The sequence below is a fragment of the Lates calcarifer genome, linkage group LG15, assembly GCF_001640805.2.
Source record: "Lates calcarifer isolate ASB-BC8 linkage group LG15, TLL_Latcal_v3, whole genome shotgun sequence".
Taxonomy (NCBI): domain Eukaryota; kingdom Metazoa; phylum Chordata; class Actinopteri; family Centropomidae; genus Lates; species Lates calcarifer.
Genome location: NC_066847.1, coordinates 7,041,115 through 7,050,358, shown reverse-complemented (window position 1 = coordinate 7,050,358; position 9,244 = coordinate 7,041,115). Strand labels below are relative to the sequence as shown.

At 35.1% G+C, this 9,244-nt stretch overlaps 1 long non-coding RNA gene across 1 annotated transcript; it reads left to right on the top strand.

Annotated features, from left to right (window-relative positions):
* Nucleotides 1–4,492: 4,492 nt before the first annotated feature.
* On the top strand, nt 4,493–7,135 carry LOC108899561 (uncharacterized). The gene is made up of 3 exons (XR_007814735.1): nt 4,493–4,742; nt 5,767–5,849; nt 6,193–7,135. It is a non-coding gene; the product is annotated as an uncharacterized LOC108899561 (long non-coding RNA).
* Nucleotides 7,136–9,244: the final 2,109 nt, after the last annotated feature.

Sequence of the window (9,244 nt, the reverse complement as noted above, 5' to 3'; positions counted from 1 at the left end):
GAGTCGACGACCCCTCTGTGAATAATCAGCTCACCATCTCTCTGTATGAAATCAAAGCACATGCCAGTGATTTAGTGGCTCTAATTAATAAATGATATTCCACTGCAAAAGCTACAAAGCACACAAGCAAGCAGTCCAAGGTATTGCTCCACTGCTAATACGATAATCTCATATTGTTACAGTTGGAGTGTAAAGAAGCAACAAAAAATAAAACCACTATACAACAGAGCTCTGTTAACATCCTCACAGTACTGCACATTGTAATAAATGGCCTGAAACAAATAAATTAATTGACTATTTGAAAATGTATTTATCATTTAAGTCATATTAAAAGGAAATATGCCAAACATCTGATGGTTCCAGATTCTTGAAAGTCAAAATATGATCCCTTTTCTTGTCATCAATGATTGTTTTTACTCCTTTTTTTGCCTTTTCCAGTTGTTTTGTAGACCAAACAATTAAATGATCAATCAAAATAATGAATAGAATCATTAGTTGCAGCCACAGTAATACATCCATCCATCCATTATCTATTCCGCTTTCCATTAAGGGTCTTTGGGGGGCTGGAGCCTACCTAGTAATACATTTAAAGTTGAAGTATATTTTGTCATAACGTTAGCACTGCTACAGTACTGCTTCTGCTGCTACTGTAGTATTTTTCCTTTTCAAAGCTGTGCTGATGGTGATGCCTCTCTCATGCATTTTTGTGGCTGAAACTAATCACCTGCAGTTGTTGATGTGGGGACAGCAGCTTATTAGCAGCCAATTTATAATAGCTCTCGTTGAATATGTGTACTGGTTTAAAAAAATTCTCTGCCTAATTAGGGATGTCTTGGGCATTTCTTTTTTTTTAATAAAGAGAGGGACAACAGGAAGGGAGAGTCCTTAGAGAAGCATGAGTACATGATTAATGTAAATGTATTTCTTTCATCATACAGCCATGGCAGTGAGGGAGTGCAGGCAGCTTGGAGACTCAGTGTGGGTTGGCGTCAAGCCCGCCGTCTGTGTCCCGCACTGGGCAGTACCCAGTGTGGTCCTGGCACCAACAGCTTGGCCTCACACTTCCTGGAGGAATTTAGACCTCCCTTGTAGTGGTGAAGACAAGCAGAGGAAAGAGGGGACAGGCATAATGGTGTTAATATTTAAAATCATGTCTTTAAAATGCAAGAGATATCATTTCCATGACTTTATCTTTTGGATACAGTTGTTCTAGTGGAGTTGTTAAGTGTCCAAATGTAAAAACACTTTAGTTTTGAGGAGCTCCCCAGTGTAAATGTATCTGACTGGAAAGTAATCCAGTGAACTGAAAAGAAAAACAATGAAATAAAAGCTTAAAAACAGAGAATACACAGTATTTAGAGGTTTGGAAGAGCTGACTGAGACCACACTCCTGAATTTGTCAGCTGCAGTGGTCGATGAGAACGGTCCAGTTTTTGGAGCAGAAATGATAGAATTGTTTTGGGGACTCTTGCTTGAATTAGTGCTTATGTTTTGATTTATTGCCTGAGTGGACTCATACTTGAGGTAGACTGTGGAGTTGTGTGTCTTTGCTGCGTCTTCTATATACATTTACCTGCCTCAGCGCTCAGACTCTGTCCCGCATTAGCATATGTTTGTATCTTTGTTCACACATATAATGTGTAATTTCTTCCAGTGTTGAAATGTGTATGTATAAAACATGACAGAAGCGGAAAAACATTCAGTCAGTTCATTTGCATTTTGATTGACACCTGAATACAGTATCCTGTAAACAGCTTTTGTATTCAAGATAGCATCACATTCTGAGGATCTCTGTCTCTTGGGAATCAAAACACATATAATTGAGATGCAGTCACAATCATAAATGCAGGTTTCTGAACAACAGATTGGACTTGCTTCAAAAACACATAAGCTGAACAAACATCCCTTCACCTTCAGAGCATAATGATTAAAGCAGAAACAATACCAGCACACCTGTGCTGCACTGTAAGTCAATATTCTTCCATATGTGCCATAACCAACTGTAGTTGTTTTAAAACTTTACCAGCTGAAACTTTATCAGTAGAAACTGATTTACTGCAGGAGTGTTGTTTAATAGTATCCATTTAAAGTCTCAGGAATTCTTTGGAAAAATAAATCTGACATGTTAGATGCACAGTAAGCCACTCAAGGCAAGTATTTTGCTTAAAATGCGGATGCATTTATTATTTATTTGTATTACTCTGCATATATTAATACATATTTTTTGTAGACAGACAGGTGACAAATTAAAGGAAAAAGCTTTAAAAAGAGTGGAAAAACAGGATGATGCCTTCATCTATAGAGGCATCACTGAATGGTTTGATGAGAATGAAAATGACGTGAATCATATGCTACAGTTGGCTGGTGGTGGTAAATTTGACAAATTTATTTCAATTTTCTTTATAATAATACATTGTATTTTATATTCACACAGGTTTTAAAAATCTTTAAAGAAACAAATTAGATTAGATTAGACAAGTTAGTTAGTTACAAGAATATTAAGTTGGATGAAATTCAAATACTCAAGTAAAGTCCAACAAACTCATAAGTATACTTCTCTAAATATCTCCTTAAAGGACTGCTTTAATGAAAACTTTCACACTTACCTGGTATCAAGCCATGTGCATAGTTTAGATTTTTATTATCTGAGGTTTTGAGATTTCCACCACTGAGACTTCTGCTGTCACATCAGTACAATTGAGAAGAATGGCATTTCATTTACAGGGCTCAAAGGATAATATAAATTAATTGAAAAACCCAACAGTGCCTTTGTGCCAGCACAATATGCCTTTCCAGAAACAGTTCTAGATACTCAGGATAAACCTCCCTGTGAATAATAGTCACGATTTTTAACCTTCACTGCAACAAAGATGGATATAAATAAAGGTAATGTGTAAGACTGGTCACAATAAAAGCACTGGAGCATTTATCATGAGTTAGATAATGAACTTAGTGCCTCAGTGAAAAGGTGAAAGTATACCTCTCAATATTTCACCTACTCTGCCGGAAAAGTAGGGCTCCTGGCATCTTCAAAGCTGTAAATCTCTGCAGAGAGCAGTAAGTGGTCTGTCACAGATGCTAGACTGTGTTGACAAATGAATATTTATGACAGTGAGAACCATAACAATTAGCATTAGCTTTCATCAGGATTCTGGGTTAAATTATTCCACTCATGAGGCTCCTCAAAGCCTCTGAACATTAAAACACTTAACTGACAAGGAGGATGGGCCACTACAAAACAATCTTGCTGCAAAGATGGCAAAATCAGCATGAGTACTTTAAAATACAGCAATTTATCACAAGTATTATCAAATATTAATGTTATAAACTTTCCATAATTATTTTACTTCAAATAGTAACAATTTTAATTGATCTGCACATTTTTTGTACTTTTTAAAATCCCTAGTATAATGCAGTTCCATCAGCTCTTGTTGACTCTGATTTGACCTCAGTGAGACAATGCCTAAAGCATAATGTTCCCACAGAAACTAAACCAACGCTATGATGTGTTTGTGGATATATGCATACTGTGTATACCTCTCAATTGTAATCCCTCCTACTTCTGACCCTGGAGCTGCCTGAGTTATTTTTAGAAGTAAGTATTAGCAGCTGATTATGCAGTTGTGTTCCCTTCCAGCCGCTAACAAGGTGTTGGGGCAGCAGATGAGGCCGGCCTGGCGGACCTTCAAGTTCTGGCAGTGCACAGGATGTTCTGACAGACACATAGTGGAGCTACGCAGTATAGTGTGTCTGAGGGCTGAGACATCTGCTCAGTGCACACATGGGTGAATATATGTGCAGAAACACACTCTACACTTTCACACAGCTAGTTGCGCCAGAAGCGCACTGTGTAGTCTCACTCGCTCAATTACTCACTTTGAATTTATAGTAAAATTTGATAAAAATGTCCACTACCAAGATTCATGACTGAAGAGATAGGCTTCAAGCATGACCATTAGTTATCTAATTAGAATGTTTAATTGAATATGAATATTAAATAACAGCATGACTGGACTAAATAGTATCATTTCCCTAAATCAGGATCTAGCTAATAATCACATTAAAGTTTTAACAATCATAAAATTGGATAATGGCAGGGGACAAATCAGCATGGGTTTCCATATTGCCTGGATTAGTGCTATCAAGTCATCAATCTGTGCTAATCACATATACTAAACACCACTTTCTCAAACAATCTGTCCAAGAAACAAGGGAATATTACAGCCAACTCACTCGCTGTAATTCTCTTTTTAAAACACTTTCAAAGTCAAGGATGTGATGGGAAACCAAACAGTGACTGAGAGTCTGTCATGCTGAATACACAATCTCTCCACTAACAAATGCATCATCTGCCTTTCAAACTTCCCCACCGCAATTTGTTTGCATCTGAGAGAGATATTTTAGTATGTTCCAAATCTGTCCTCCGACTATCATCTCACAGAAAGCACACAAAAAATAGAGTTCATGTGTGAGTCTCTGAATTACGGTGGCCCTGAAGGGCAGCAAAACGCAAACGGCAGCTCATGGAATGCTTCCGGTCGATGCAGAGACGCCGAGAAAGCACAAGTCCAGCCTGTGAATTTGTTTTATTTATACTTTGTTTTAAGTCATGTAATGGGACTCTTGGGCTCTTTTGCAAGTGCACTTGGTTTCTTCGTAAGCGCTGTTGAAAAGTTTGGCTTTGCGGCCGTTTTTGTCGAACACGAGTGAGGCTGGACGCTGAACATAAATGCGGCGTGAAGGTAAGGCTAACGAGCTAGCTAATTAGCGTTAGCTTTCTCTTTTTAATGATTATTTGCTTGTGTTTCTGTTACTTAAGTGTCCCTGACATGAGATATGGGCCTCTAATGTGGGAGAATGATAACACAGTGGTAGTCTGTGTGCAACTCTTAACAGCTTTTTGTGTCTCTTTGCGATCGCTTTGTGTCCTTGCAATCGCGTGATAATGCAGACATTTTGTGTCGCTTTGTGGCCAGGTTGGGGGTAGTTTGTGTCTTTGTAATCATCTTGCAGTTTTGCTTCTCTTAATGACCAGCCTTTGTTCCATCACAATCATTTTGCATTGTTTGGTGGTCATTTTGCATCATCTGTGTCTCCACGTTTTCTGGTCGCTTTGTGGCCATATTTTATTTCATTGTGGTGATTTAGCATATCGTTGAGATGCGTCTCAGTTTGTCTCTTCGTAGCCGTTTTCCATGCATCTTTTCGTCTGCGTTGTTTTGTGGTCATCCACACGGTCATTTTGAGTAAATTGAAGGACTAATCATATCTCTCCATATATTATCATACATTATCAAACCCATTAAAACTAACAAATGCTAAATTGTTAAATTATTGTTAGGCATCAAAGTACTAAAATATATTCTCTTCCGTTTGATTGAACATTTTCAGAATTCAAATGTAGTAGCAAACAATGTACAATCCAATTCAAACAGAACTAAAGATAAAAATAAATATTGTAGGTTGCACCTAACTTAATATTTTAAATCTGAGTATTTTTTACCAAACCTTTTATTTAACTATGGTTGCACATTATAAAAAAAATCACAACAAAGGTTTGGTTTTAATTGTTACAAAAACAGTTGACAGTCAACATCACTTAAGTGATTATCTAATTAAATGTAAATAAAAGTAAACTAATACTAAACATTTAAGGTCATACCCATGTTCTGAAACACCCCTTATGTTGTGGTTTAGTTATAATGTTGAATATACATGTATGTTTTTGAGTTTAATTGTTGATAATTCTCTTCTGTATGTTTCTAGTCTACTTCCTCCAGGTCCTTACTTCATCTGAGCCCAGGACCAGACGAGAACAGACAAGACGACCCACGATGAGAAGCCTTCAGGTAATTCAGAAACAGTATTACATAAACTGTCCACCAGAGAGCGCTGGCATAAGCATGTGGACACAAAATTGTATATGTTCATCTTCAGTAGTTGAGTTACTGAATCAGTTTAGGAAAAAAACAACAAAGAGAGTTTATTTATATAATTCATGTTTAAACAGTAAAAAAAAAAAAAAAAAATTTAAACATCAGGTAAAATAAGAGAACAAGATTATTTATTTATATTTTTTCATTTATTGTATGGGAAAGATAATGACCAGTTATGCCCTGATAGCAGTAGTCATTTTTCATCAAGTATTCTGGATTTTAAGTAAAAATTGTGTGTTTTTTGTTTTTTTTTCAGGTGAATTCAAAGAAACCACTGGATCCAGTGAAGGTAGGAAAATATTTTTATTTCTTGTACGTCCACTTCTAAACTGTCCTTATTCCTTTTTAGACCATATTTGAATCACTGTAAACAGTAATGTTTCGGTAGGAGTGTTATCCATACTACGTTCTAAATTCAGCAAAACTTTTTAATCAACTACTTTTCTAAACTGTTTACATGTCTACAAATCAGACATTATCAAGGTCACAAATAGTGGCAATTTTGTGACCCTGTCTGAAGCTTCAAAACAGATCATGCAACAGAAACTTTTTTTTTCATAAACAAAGCAGTAATTATAATATATTGTATTAGTATTATAGAAATATAATTGGAAAACATTTTTATACAGAGAAACAAAATCCATGTTAATAATTACAAGAAGACAGAAAAGTAGATTTGTAGTAACACAAGTTAAAATCCAATCATTACTATTAAAATTTTTTAATACTAATTATTTTCTATTCTAATAATTCAATTTTCATTTACCTTTGTAATGTCCATGTAACTGAAAAAATCATTTATTCATTATGTGATTATTTATTGTAGAAAATTATATTTAGTGTAATTATTACTTCTACCATATGGTTTTTGTTTCCATCATTTCTTTTGAAGCTTCAGACAGGGACATAATCATGTTCACTACTGTGATAATGATTGATCTGTAGACATGTACATGTAAAGAGTTTAGAAAGTAGTTGATTAAAAAGTTTTGCTGCATTTATGTAGTAGCAATACTCCTACTAAACATTGCAATTAACTGATTACAGTGATTCAAATGTGCTATAAAAGGAAATAAGGACAGTTTAGAACTGGAACAGTAGATTTATTAAATCAGTTTCAGTTATTAACATGTGTTCTGTCTCCGCAGGAGGAGGAGGAGGAGGAGACGGAGACGGCAACGACAAGTGAAGCTCTGGACCTGAAGTGGATGAAAGATAACAATTATGAGACTGTTAGATGCATTACATGCCATCTTACTGCTGCTGTTCAAGTAGCGTCCCCCCCTGCTAAACTATCATCTGACCCAGCCTCCCCACCCACCCAGGAGGCACTTTGTTTTATTATCCCACCCAACAATATAATGTAGTTGTGTGTATGCATGAGGATATAATTTACATTTTTACAACACTATTTATAAGGCAATTAATGAAACTATTGTATTATAAGCAGTTAAATAGAGAGACGTGTCAGTCTTTGGAAAATGTCCTCATATGTGCTCCCAGCTACATTATAGTGTTATTATTCAGCAGGTGGGAGCCAAAAGTGCCTCAGCTCCCACCTGCTGAATAACAACACTATAATGTAGCTGGGAGCCCACATGGTGACATTTTCCAAAGACTGACACATCTCTCTATTTAACTGCTTATAATACAATAGTTTCATTAATTGCCTTATAAATAGTGTTGTAAAAATGTAAATTATATCCTCATGCATACACACAACTACATTATATTGTTGGGTGTGATAACAAAACAAAGTGCCTCCTAGTGGTCAAACGTCTGTCATTATCTTTGTTGTGGTTTGTTAAATGTTGTCTGGGACAAATAAAATCATTAAATGTTTCTTACTAAACTTATGTGTTGACTTTTTCACATTAACTATAATTTGTAAACAAAACATTTTATTAAGCAAAAATGCCAAATATTCTTTACTTCCAGCTACTAAATTAAATATGCATTGTTGAGAAAATGGACCAATTGTTCTATATTAAAATGATCGTTACTGGAAGCATTTGAGAATTTGAACAAATAGAATGGTATGATTAAAATTATACACAGGACTATCACTGTAATAATCTAACATCATTTGATGCACACATTTGCAGCTACATTGTGGAAAAAATACTAATTAAAATTGATAAAGTTAACAGCAGCTTCAACTTAGTGATGTTTGTTCCAGACAACAGATTTTAAACTGTCAAACTGCAGCTGAGATAATGACAGAGGCAGACTGAAAAGAATAAATTGGCACTGACCTCCTGCAGATGTCTTCAGGTCTGTCTCTTTACAAGCTGAAATATTTGTTGGTTGAAGTTTGAGTCCTGTGGAGAAAATCAGAGACAATATACATCAACAACTTTTAAACCATCAAAATAAAAACAGAGCATGTCTGGGTATTAATGTTCAAACTGTCAAAAGAGAAGTAAAAGACAAAATCTTCAGAGAAACTTGTCTTACATTAAAACTTCAGTTGAAGAATTACATCTTAAGATAAAAGCTGTGCTTGTCTGTCTTTGTGAAGAAAATCATCCATTCTTGAAAGATGTATAAGATTTATATCTTCTCTCACCAATGAGAGTCCTAGTCCTTTTTATCTAAACAAGCTAAGCTAACATAAGTTGTGAGCACATGAGGACAACTATTAAAGCGCCACCTACTGGTCAAATGAAAGCCACTATCTTTGTTGTGGAATAAAATCATTCAACTTTTGATTTGCATGTGTTATATCTTTGTTACTGGACTTTTCTATGAGGAATAATTAAAGTCTTCATATTTTACATGGAGTATAATTTGAAAAATAATTGCAGTTTAATATCATATAAATAATCATATTAAGCAGAAATATTTGCATTGAGAAAATTTACCAATTGTTTTTTTTAATATCACATGCTTGCTACTGGAAGCACTTGGGATTTTACATTAACTTGACATAAGCAGCATGGCAAATGTAGATTCAATCTTAAATTGTGTCTTAAATCCTACATAAGTCTCAGTATAACAATCTATTTTATAGTAAACTATGTGCAACTTAAAATAAAAGCATTAAAAGGTTTTATATTTTTGCAGCTACATTGTAGAAACTGATTAATAGTAATTAAAACTTTCAGGTTCACTGATTTCTGAAGTTTGATAAGTTACCATCTTGATCTGCTGGAGCTTTAGTGATGTTTGTACCAGACAAATGGTTTTAAACTGTTAAACTGCAATTGAGATAATGACAGAGGCAGAGTGAAAAGAAATAAATTAACACTGACCTTACGTAAATCTTCATGTCTGTCTCCTCTCTGTGATTTGTTGGTTGAAGTTTG